This window comes from Mustela nigripes, chromosome 6, assembly GCF_022355385.1.
Source record: "Mustela nigripes isolate SB6536 chromosome 6, MUSNIG.SB6536, whole genome shotgun sequence".
Taxonomy (NCBI): domain Eukaryota; kingdom Metazoa; phylum Chordata; class Mammalia; order Carnivora; family Mustelidae; genus Mustela; species Mustela nigripes.
The window spans coordinates 6,272,163-6,283,237 of NC_081562.1; positions in this window are offsets into that span (position 1 = coordinate 6,272,163).

The window sequence follows — 11,075 nt, forward strand, 5'->3', positions numbered from 1 at the left end:
AATTAAAACTAGTGACTGGCCAAAAAATATTAATTTATAGACCAAAGGATTATATTTGACAAATTATTTTCCAATAAGATAGATTTGATTTGTTGGCTTGAAATCTAAGATGAGACACTGGATGACACGGCGACTCTTTCGTAAACTACACACGTATCAGAGAAGATGTTCACATGCAAAAATCACATTTATACAATTCAGATCCAAAAGCCAAGTAAGTACCTACATGCAGCTGACTTACCAAGCAGGTCATTTTGTGGTAACCATTCTATGAGCTTAGTGTTGTTTCCTAGATTCTTTGGTTTGGTTCCAGAAAACCTAAAATGTACATCATCAGACAATGAATCTTTCAAAAATCCAACTTAACTCCTGGTACAGACTCTGTGGTTAAATTATCAGGTTTAAAATAAACGTTACATGATCTTTTGTTGATATTTTAAGAAGGAAACCATGCTTTAGCAACAAGAAAATTTTGATATTCTTTTTCACATTTTCACTGATTGAGATTAAAAACAAACAAATGAACAAAGGCCCTTGGCTTATATTGAGATTTTCCTTCAGTTCTCACCTGACTACAGTGGGTGAGGGGGTGGGGTGGGAAGGATCCAAATTAACCTGTTCTAGAAAGTCACTCTCCAGCAGGACCCAGAAGGAGAACCGCAAGAAGCAGGGAGGCCCCACTGGGCAGTGGATAGAGCCTAAGGAAAGGTGTGAGAATTGGAAGAAAGCAGGAAGTACCTCCTCTAGCTTGGCCCCAGAGACAGGAGCTCTGTGGGGCAAAGGATACAATTCAGTGGTTTCTTAAAGATCAAGATCTTTCCAAGATAAACCGTGAACATGCTTAATGACTGAGGGAGTGGCAAGGGTCTGAACTGAGCAGACACAACCTGTCCTCAACAAAGCAGTAGGGTGCTTTCTGGTTTTCCTAATAGAGAAATCGAATCTAACTGGCATCCAGAGAAAAAGTCCTAAACAGTGGGAATAAAAATATATGTCCATTTCATAGCTCAGACAGGAAAAGCGGGACCTAGTCTTTACACAATTGTTATAAAGGAAAAACCTGTAGTATTCAGATCCTACTAGTAATGGCTTGAACCTCTGGGGCCGATGTGGATCACTGCAGGATCCCTGAGCCCAAGGGCAGTGGCAGGCACTAAAGAGATCCATGGTACGTGGTGTTCAGGTCTGATGTTTCCATGGTGGTCTGGGAAGTCCGGAGACGAACACTTGTTGGCAGGGTCTCCCAAAGGAAGTTGGGGCAATCTATGGATCTGTTTAACCAGCATTAACTGGCAAGTTACTGCGTTTTTAAAAACCCAGTCTCTTGGATAAATGAAATAAAAAAGCATGTATAAAGGACGAACAGTTCCATGAAACATTTTACCTGTTTATTCATTCACCCATCATTCTTTACCTCATTCCAACACTGATGTGAAGGTATACAGAAGGTATCTAGAAATGCTTTAATTACAATAATTTTTTTTAAATGACAATAACAAGAGAAGGAGAAACAGGATATAAAGCTGAAGGTAACATAAAAATGCACCCGAGACAAGGATAAATCACTCTGCATCCTATTTTCTTTGCAGGCTATATAGGCTTGATATCTCTCTCTTTATCCATCACAGAGTCTCATAAATTCATCCCTAGATTTCAACAGGCTAAGAAACAGAACGAGAAGTCGGGGGCATCCTGCTCATCCTGCCAGGGAGCCAGTGCGCTGTGTGGACTGGGACCTGCCGGCTAAGCAAGGAGATCCCGAAAATCAGCAGTGAAGAAACCACCGGCATGATTACCTTACCTCCAGATCACTTTCTGGGGCAGTCTCCCCAGAGCTCCAGCCAGCTTGTTAGCAATGTCTTCGGACAGGTACTTGACACCAGCTCCGAAAGATACCAGGACAAAGCCATGTTCGTTAGCACCATTTACCCACCTCTGGAGATCCTATCAATCAAAACGCAGCAATTAATTTGATGAAAGGCCAACACAGTTCATAATTAGCGTCATCAAGAGCCCAGTTTTTAAAAAGTATTCGGGTAATTTTCTTAAACAATTAGGGAGTAGCGGATATAAAATTTTTCTCTAAACATCTGCTTCTGTTTAAAACAGTTCATCTGACAACACTAACTGAAATAAGGAGGGGGAATGGCTAATTTGGTAAGATCAACAAGTAGCAACAAAAAAATCAGTGTCTAATGGCCTAAGATCACGGTCAGAAAACTGAAACTGATGCTTAAAACACCGTCAGGGATAAATTTGTATGAGGAGGGCGCTGGGGTGGTTCAGTCAGTGGAGTGCCTGCTTTCATTTGGCTCAGGTGAAGACTGGATCCAGTCCTGAGTCCCCATTGGGCTGAGTAGGGAGTCTACTTGTCCCTCTGCCCCTGCCTACCACCCTACCCTCCCTTGCCTGTGTGTACTCTCTCTCTCTCTCTCTCAAATAAATAAATAAAATCTTTTTTAAAAAATTGTATGAGGATACAAGCGAAAGATGTGGACTGGACATAAAACAAAAACATGAACTCTCACCCTCACTCCTACCCAGGAAGATTTTTGTTTTTAGGAGTGGGCTGGCTTTATCTCGGTCTAAGCTCCATCATTTTCATCTCTAAGAGTCATACTGTGTAATATGATAAGAAAGAGAAGGAGTTAGCTAACAGGTCCACAAATCCATAGGCCTAGTGAGCTGTACTCTTTCTCTAAATATTCCTCCGACTCACAGAGAACACAAAGCACACATGCTCTATAGTGAGGCATCCAGGGTTTCTCACAGTGCGGGAAAATGCTAAATTCCAAACCCATCCTTAGATAGCCAACAGATGCCGGCCCACTCTTAACACTGCAGGAATCATTCCCCTTTTGGAGGAAGACACATTCACAGATTTTTGCCAGTGTGGTTGACTTATACTGAAAATGAAAGCAGTTAGTTTTAAGGGATACTATCCTTGCTTTGTTTCATTCTGTAGGCACAAACTTGCATCATCCCCTTGAATAAGTCTTTTGTCAAAGACACTGAGCTTCAGGTTCCCATATAAAAACTAACAGAGCCACAGCACTTTGAGGAACACAGAATTTCACTGCAAGGAAAACAAATGCGCTGTCTGTGGACCACACCTTTGCCGTAATGTAGGCACGACAACAGGGGACAGGCTCACTCTGTATTCACGACGTGAAGAGTGAGCTGTCTCACGGACCCTGCGGGTCTGTCTTTCAAGATGAAGGAGCTTCTAGGGTGTCACCGTGTTCTTTGCATTGCACACCCCTTTCTGACACACCCTGATTTATTGCCCGGGGAGGGGGATGGGAACTGCACAGTAAGCACTGTCGGTACAAGGGTATCCCCACCTACCTCCATACCAAGTATTTATATGCATATTAGCCCCCACCGCACCGACATCTTCCTTTCCTTTGTTTTTCTCTTTTCTTTTACCCCTTAATGAGATCTGTATTAACAACTCTATTGTACTCATTCTTAGCAGGAAAGAGGGGGCCACCCGTTTCATGTCCAAAATGAGTGAGTAAGTAGTGCCACTGGATGACTGGGATGGTGATGGGAGGAGGCACCCCCTTCCGGCTACTGAGTGGGCAAAACAGGTTGTGCTTATTGCTAAAGCTCTCAATTTACAGTCTACTGCACTGACCAACAATATCGCATGTACTGAAAATGTAACAGTGTTATCTGTGGATTCAAAATAAGAAACGAGAGCAAACGGATTTAAAATTTTCATTTTTGAGACGGTCCTAAGCCAGATGTACTTAAAACGATATGAACGTTGCACAGTAGAATGACTGTAATACTATGCTTTATCCCTACGGTTTGTCTTCAAGTAATTAATTTATCACCTACTGTCCAGTTCTCTAAAGATTAAAATTTCAGGGTCAATGCCATTTTTAAAAAGCTTCCATTCAGATATACCACCCCTTACAGTGATAATGATGAGGGAGCAGGAGGCTGGCTGAGGACAAAGCAAAAGCTGGCGCCTTGCACCCCCTCTTCACCCACTCCCCTCCATATGTGTAGCATTCCTCAGGCACCCCTGATCGCCATAAAACGATAAATAGTTAACTTGCAGGGATCACAATCCTGCAAGACAGGAGTCTCCCTTGGTTTGCAAATGTCCTTGAGATTACAACAAAGAAGTTACCTTATCAATAGCCCAATTTCCAGGGAAACAGAACTCAGTTCCTCAAGCCCTAATGTCACCCTCCTCTCCATGAAAAACAGAAGGAGGCGGAGGTAGAAGGAAAAGTAAATAAAGTTAAATTTCTTCTAAACCTAAATCTCATTAACAAGGATGCTTGATAGCAGGAATGTAACATTCCACCAGACTTCCAATTGTCTTTACTTGATAACAACTAAGCCTTCAATATCCTGATAGTATTCTTTGCCCCAATAGCCCTTCTGAACACCCCTTTGTCCTCACCTACCCAACTCCTGTGTATATAACCAAGGTTCTGGGACTTCATCATCATGGCCATGAGGTCATGTGTGAAAAGTGCCCGTCGTCCTCCTGAATCCGTAGCGGAGGCCAGCTCTTGGTCCCCTTCCCCAGATGTTTCCCTGCTGGTCCACAAAGACTGTGGGGGTGTCTGCCTTGCCTATAAACTGAGCTTCCCAGAGTCTGAGAAACATTTTTTGTTTTGTTTTGTTTTTTAAGATTTTATGTATTTATTTGAGAGAGGGGGGGGGAGAAAATGAGCAGGAGGGGGAGGGGCAGAGGGAGAGGGAGAAGGAGACTCTCCCTGAGCAGGCGCCCTATAGTGCGGAGTGCCCAGGGCTCCATCCCAGGACCCATGAGATCGTGACCTGAGCCGAAGGCAGACACTTAACTCACTGAGCCACCAAGCTGCCCCTGAGAAAGCCTTTCTCTGAATCAAAATCACCGTGGACAATCTCAGCCACGGGGGCAAGGCATTGGGCTAAGAGAGGGGGAGGAGGGAGGGGAGGACCATCATCCAAAGAAGTCTCTCCCCAGCCAGGCTGTCCTCATGGGCCTCTTCCAGAAGGGCAGGACCTTGCTGTGGGGGAAGTCGATGTTAGCACCACTGTGGGTTACCAGGAAAGAGGACCCACATCTGGGGGTTCCCATATTCCTGGGGCAGGAAAGGCTTCCTAGAACTCAGAGGGAGTGCGGCAGGTGGTCAGCCAGCCAGCAGCCTGAGGAAAGGAGCTAGGCGCCTTGAGGAGGCTTCTCAAGAATGAGGGAGGGACAGGGTCCCCCTGACTGCTGCCTTGGCCAGACCCCACCTGGGTACAAGGGCCCTGCAGGCTGGAGAAGATTTCTGTGGGGGAAGGGTCTGGAAGCCGGCTCAGGGGAGTCAACAGGACTAGGGATGTCTTGGCCTGCAGAAGGGGAGGCGGGGGACCACACACCCCTGTCCTCAGCTGTGGCAACGGAAGGGAGAAGGGCCTGTGGGAAAAACCCCAGGGGGAGACTGTTCATCTCCGGAGGGGCTGCTCGGGGAGCGGAGAGCCTCCAGGCACGGGGGACAGGAGCAGAAAGGAGCGGTGGGGGAGGGCCAAGAGAGGGCCCAGGGAGGGGGGGCAGGTGGCAGGAGCCCCAGGCCAGGACGCCAGGAGGCCCACTGAGCCTGTCCACTACTGTCCCCAAGTTCCCTCCACCGTGTTCCCCAAACAGATGAGGCCTCCTGACCCTGCCCTTCCCACTTGTCCCCTGGTCACCCAGACTGTTGGTTAGCGCCCTCCCCGCCCTCAGCTTCCGCACTGTGTCCCTGAGGCTGGTGTTGGTGGCTGGGGGGGTGGGGATCTGAGTTTTCCTGTGTTCTCAGCACTGAGCTCGGGACCGGCAACCCTTGAGCAGGCGTGAATGGGACTGAGGGACCAGCTCCCCAGGGAGCCCCGGTTCTCCTGTTACTCCAGATTCCCACAGGTCAGCGAGTTCTTGCCTACGCAGGCCCAGAGTCTGCTCCCAGACTCTGACGTGCACTTTCCACAAGTCATGGCCAAAGTTATTTATTGATTAAGAACGTGATTAGAAGTTCCTGTGGGGCCCGTTTCACCTCTGCGCTAGAGAAAGGACCTCCCAGGGGGCCCTTCTTGATTTCTCATTCTCGCACTTGGGAGGTACCAGGTCCGTGGCCTGGCCGGGGAGGGGCGCCGCAGGAGGGCCAGGTGGGGGCCTCGGGGGAGGCCCCAGGGAGCTCACAATCCACCCAGGGAGTGCGGACACCCACGAAGGTTGTCCCAAGGCAGCCCCAGCTGGCAGACTGGAGCCAGACCCCAGCTCTGCCCTCACGGGCTGTGTGGTCTTCGAAAAGTGACCTCCTGTCTCTGGGCCTCAGTTTCCTCATCCATAAGAGGGAGCTACAACAGAGCTGACCCGGCGGGGTGGCTGCGAGCAAGGCCGGCATCTGGCAAAGATGACTTCCCAGTTCCTCCTGGGGATGCAGCCCCACCCCACCTCCCTCCCCCTCCACCCCTTTACCCTCCCACTTGCCTCCAGACACTGGCCAGGCCCGGCTGCTGCTGGCTGGATGCCCCGTGGGTCATGGTGTCACAGGAATCTGTGGGTGAGGAGTGAGGGGACCCTGATGGGGGTCCAGGGGACAAAGGGCCCCCTGGCTCCCCTTTGGTCAGCAGCATGGAGCCAGGAGCACAGCCCCTTCCCCTGGGGGCTCGGGGACACCCCCATCCCCCGTTCCCTGGGCGTCTCTGGAAGGTGCTGGCACGGAGAGGTCTCCCCTGGGCAGGGCTGCTGCCTGAGGAAGACTTTCAGGCAAAAAGCCTGAAAATACTTTCCTTTGGCCCTGGGTGGGGGTAGGGGACTTTGGGGGCGGGGGCGCGGTGGGGAGGCTCCAATGTCACGGGACAGGACGCAAGCCCAAGGCTGCTGCTTTCTCTTCCTCCTTCTATCTGGACCTAGAACAGCCTGTGGTTACTGTCGATCCACGCGTCCTCTGGAGACTTCTGGTCCTAGAAAGACAGGCCGCATCTCTTGGGGGCTGCTGGGCATTTTGTAAAACGGGATTTTCACCCCAGTGACTGCAGGGAGGGTCTCCACTTCTGAATGAGCCGTGTTCCAGAGAAGAATCTTTCCACTCAGAAACCCTATCATAAATGATGCCAGGGCTTCTGGGAACCAGAGCCGGAAAGCGGCTCAACTCAGTCGTGGCTGAAAATCTGTACACGTGAAATGAAAACAGTAGAAATCGATACTGGTGGTACTACCAGTAATTTTTTAACAGAAAAATAAATGGTCTTATTTATCTGCCCGTTGTCACCAGACAGCAAAGGTAGTTTCAGGAAAGGGTGGGGAGGAGGAAGGCCTTCCAGGTCCTGCTCACCCGGTCCCCCTCGCAGAGCTTGGGACCTAGCGCCCCAGTCCCTCTGGCTGGGTCATTCTCTCCTACTCCTAGAAGCTTCTCACTGAGCCTTTGTGAATGCCCTGGCCTTGGCGTCCGTGGCAGGCTCAGCCTGGTCTGGGCTTGTGTCCTTACACTGGGTTCCTACAGGTTTGTGACTCAGGTGTGTGGGAGTCAGGCTCCGCCCTAGATGGAGGGCAGCGTCCCCAAGAGGTTTGTTGAATGAATGATAGAGGGATTCAACGTTTCTGGTGGGTCTTTGGAGGTACTTCTAGACTCCTCTAAGAATTAGAGGGGCTGGCCTGGGTTCTTTGCTGTCTCTGGAACCAGGGCCTTCTGCCTGTGACCCAGGTCTCCCCAGGCATGGGGTATTTAGGGAAAAAAAGGCCTAGCTTTTACACCGAAGGGAAGTGGGAGAAAAAGAACTTTCTGGGCAGAGGGGAGAGGGAGAGCAGGAGAGAAGCTCTCCTGAGGAATCAAGCCAAGCTGATGGGGGAATTCCCGGAGATTCCCCTGCCCCTGCCAGCCCCCTGTCCCCAACTCTGAAGCCTTAACAGGGGTCAGCTCCTAGACAAAAGTCCACTGGGGACCGCCTCTCCTGTCCCTCCTCCTGTTCCCACTCCCCACCCTTCCCAAGTGTCTCCCACTGCCCCTCCCAGACCTGTCACCCTCCACAGATGTCCTCATGGCTAACCACACACCCTGCGCGTCCACACCCCACGCTGGACCCATGTTGCTCTCTGCCCATCCCCCAAGCCCCACACAGAGACCAGCACGAGAAAGAGGCTCAATAAGAGTTGAAGGCAGAACAGCTATTTTCTTTTCTTTCTTTTTTTTTTTTTTTTTTAAGATTTTATTTATTTATTGAACAGAGATCACAAGTAGGCAGAGAGGCAGGCAGAGAGAGAGAGAGGAGGAAGCAGGCTCCCTTGCGGGGCTTGATCCCAGGACCCTGGGATCATAAACCCAGAGGCTTTAACCCACTGAGCCACCCAGGTGCCCCAGAACAGCTACTTTCAACTCACATCTTATTCTTTGCAAACTCTTTCCCTCCTGTCACTCCCAACCACTTTTCATCAAATCCATGGTGGCGGAGGAAACGGCCCCTATTGGCTTAGAAGGTAAGGGGGGCGGGGCACGGTGAGGCGCTTGCTCTCTATTCCCTGGACACCTGCTGGCCTTCCAAGGGAGGGGGAAGGGCAGTGGGAAGGAGGGAGGATCAAATCTCTTTGAAGGGCTCCTCCGGGCCCCTTCCAAGCAGGCCTCCTGGAAGGCGGCCACCGCCCTGCCCACAGCCCCTTGGGAATGTGACTTGAAAGTGCTTGGGGCAGTTTCTCCAGTGTGAGAACTACGGGATGTTAAAATTCAGATGCCCTGGGCTCTCAGAGCTAGATCTCTGGGGTGGGGCCAGAAATCCGCATAATTACCAGCGGCCACACACAGCCCTCTGCCCACAGGACACTGAGGCCCTCTGGCTCATAAAACCACAGAACTGTGTGGGGTGACAATGCATGAATTAGCCTCAGGGGAGGCTAATTGTTTCCTTAATTGGCTGAACTCACTGTGGGAGCCCTGCTCAGAAAGTCTCCAGTTGTCACCGCAAAACCGTGGAACTGGTTTGCTTGGTGGCCAATGACTGGCTCCGATGGCTTCCCCCAAGCAGATTTCATAAAGTGTTTCCAGCAAAGCAGCTTGTTAGAACCCAGGGGGGCAAGCTCTAAAGGACGCTCCGGTCCCTGGGAAGGGCATTGCAGAGAGAGAGCCAGCGTGCCCAGCACTCCGTTCCCACAGGCTCCCTGCACCCCGCCCCCGGCCCCGCTTGCCCCGAAAACCCCCCTTCCCCCGCCCTGCTCCGGCCACTCCATCAAGCTGCTTCTCGAGCCCCCCACCGAGCTTGCTGGGTGGCAGCTTCTGGCAGAGGGAAAAGAAGTGACAGGGAGAGGCACTTCGGGTGAGCCTTCCCCTGTTTGCCACCAGGTGGCGCCATTAGCACAGGACAACACGGGGCTGTCCCGTGGGGCCAGTGGGGACCGGGGTGGTACCATTAGTTCAAGACCAAGGCCTTCGGTCCACCTGAGGACCTCCAGGGAGGCCCTCCCCCGAGCCACCTGCTCAGTGCTTATCTCTCCCAGGGACACGGTTGTACCAGGATGCTGAGCCTAACAGGGCCTCGGCACACAGCAAACATGGAGAAATACTGAAAAATGATGCCGTCTTTGTTTGTTTGTTTTTTTATCTTCTCCCAGATCTTAAGGATTACTTTCCGTGTGGCAGGGGTTGAGGAGGAAGCACTGTGTCCTTGCTGCCTTCCCGCAACAGAACTAGCCGGGAGAGTCTTGTCTCATTCTGGCCATGTGTCCATCAGGAAAACGCTGGTCTCTGCCCCCAGGTACGCCCCTCATCCCCTCTGTGACCCTGAGCAGGTCATTTGCCCGATTTTTCCTCTTTCACGAATTCTGGACGATGAGGGTTATAATACCAGCCCTGCCGGGAGAAGCAAGTGAATTTTGCAAGAGAACATAATGATTAAAAGCACAGTCACGGGAGCTCACGTCCTTGAGCCTCTGCCTACTTGCTGTGTGGCCTTGGGCAAGTGGCTTGCACTCTCTGATCTTCAGTTTCTTCATCTGTAAAATAGGGGCACTAATAATAGTATCTACATGAGGTTTCCGTGAGGCCTGAAGTAGTCAATACATGAAAAGCCTTTAGAACCATGTCTGGCACGAAACAAATACAAACAAAACAGGCAAAAATACTGGCTTGAACAGGGACGGCAGTCTGGACGTGGGCAGCCTACAGGGAGAAGGGCCTCCAGGTGGGTTTGCTCACCTCCACGGACAGCGAGCTCATTTTCCCGGAGAAAGGAGCCCGGTCTACTGTGCGCCGGCCCAGCTCGCGATCAGAAGGGTCCCCTTCAACGGAGTGCTAGCTGGTTCTCAGGCTGGGTCGCGCCCCTGACTTAGTGGTCAGGTCCCCCCATCCCACCCCCACCCACCCCGCGTAGGCTCCCTGCTCCCAGGGGTGGTGCTAGGAGAGAAGGGAGGCTGCCCTCCCCAGCAGCCCTCTCCAGTGCGGGGAGGTAGGGGGCTCGATGGAGCCAACGCTCTCCATCTTGAACACCAGGCCAGAGCTGAGGGTTGTTTTGCGGGAGGGCCCTCCAACTAGTGGGGTTCCCCTGGTTCTGGAGTCTGTGGGCAGAAAGGAAATGACGTCCTGCATCTGGGAAGGGGAACACAGGGAAGACACGCAGCTCCCGAGCATGGGAACCAAAGCCGCCAGGCCAGGGGCCTCATGGTCGCCTGCTTGCTCACCTTTGCTCACTCAGGGAAGTCAGAAATCCCATCTGGGGTTTCTGTTTTCTTCTCTAGATGGGGAGCAACCCGATTTATGTTCTGTGCTTCCATTGCCCAGTACACAGGAGGCACTTAATAAGTGCGCCTAGGAACTAAACTGAGAACAGAGACCAGTCATCTGGGTCCACTTTGGAAAGCTGCAGTCTTCGTGTGGGTAAGGCACCTCTGGACTGCCGGAGAGGTCTGCGCTCTCTCGTTTCCTCCTCCTTCAGGGCTGCCCCCTCCTCCATGAAGCCCTCCTTGGCACTCCGTCCTTCCTTCACCCTGACTAAATGCCTTCTTCCTGTGCTCCGCTCATTTTTTTTAAAGATTTTATTTATTTATTTGACAGATAGATCACAAGTAGGCAGAGGTAGGCAGAGAGAGGGGGCAGCAGGTTTCCTGCTTACCCCCCCCCCCC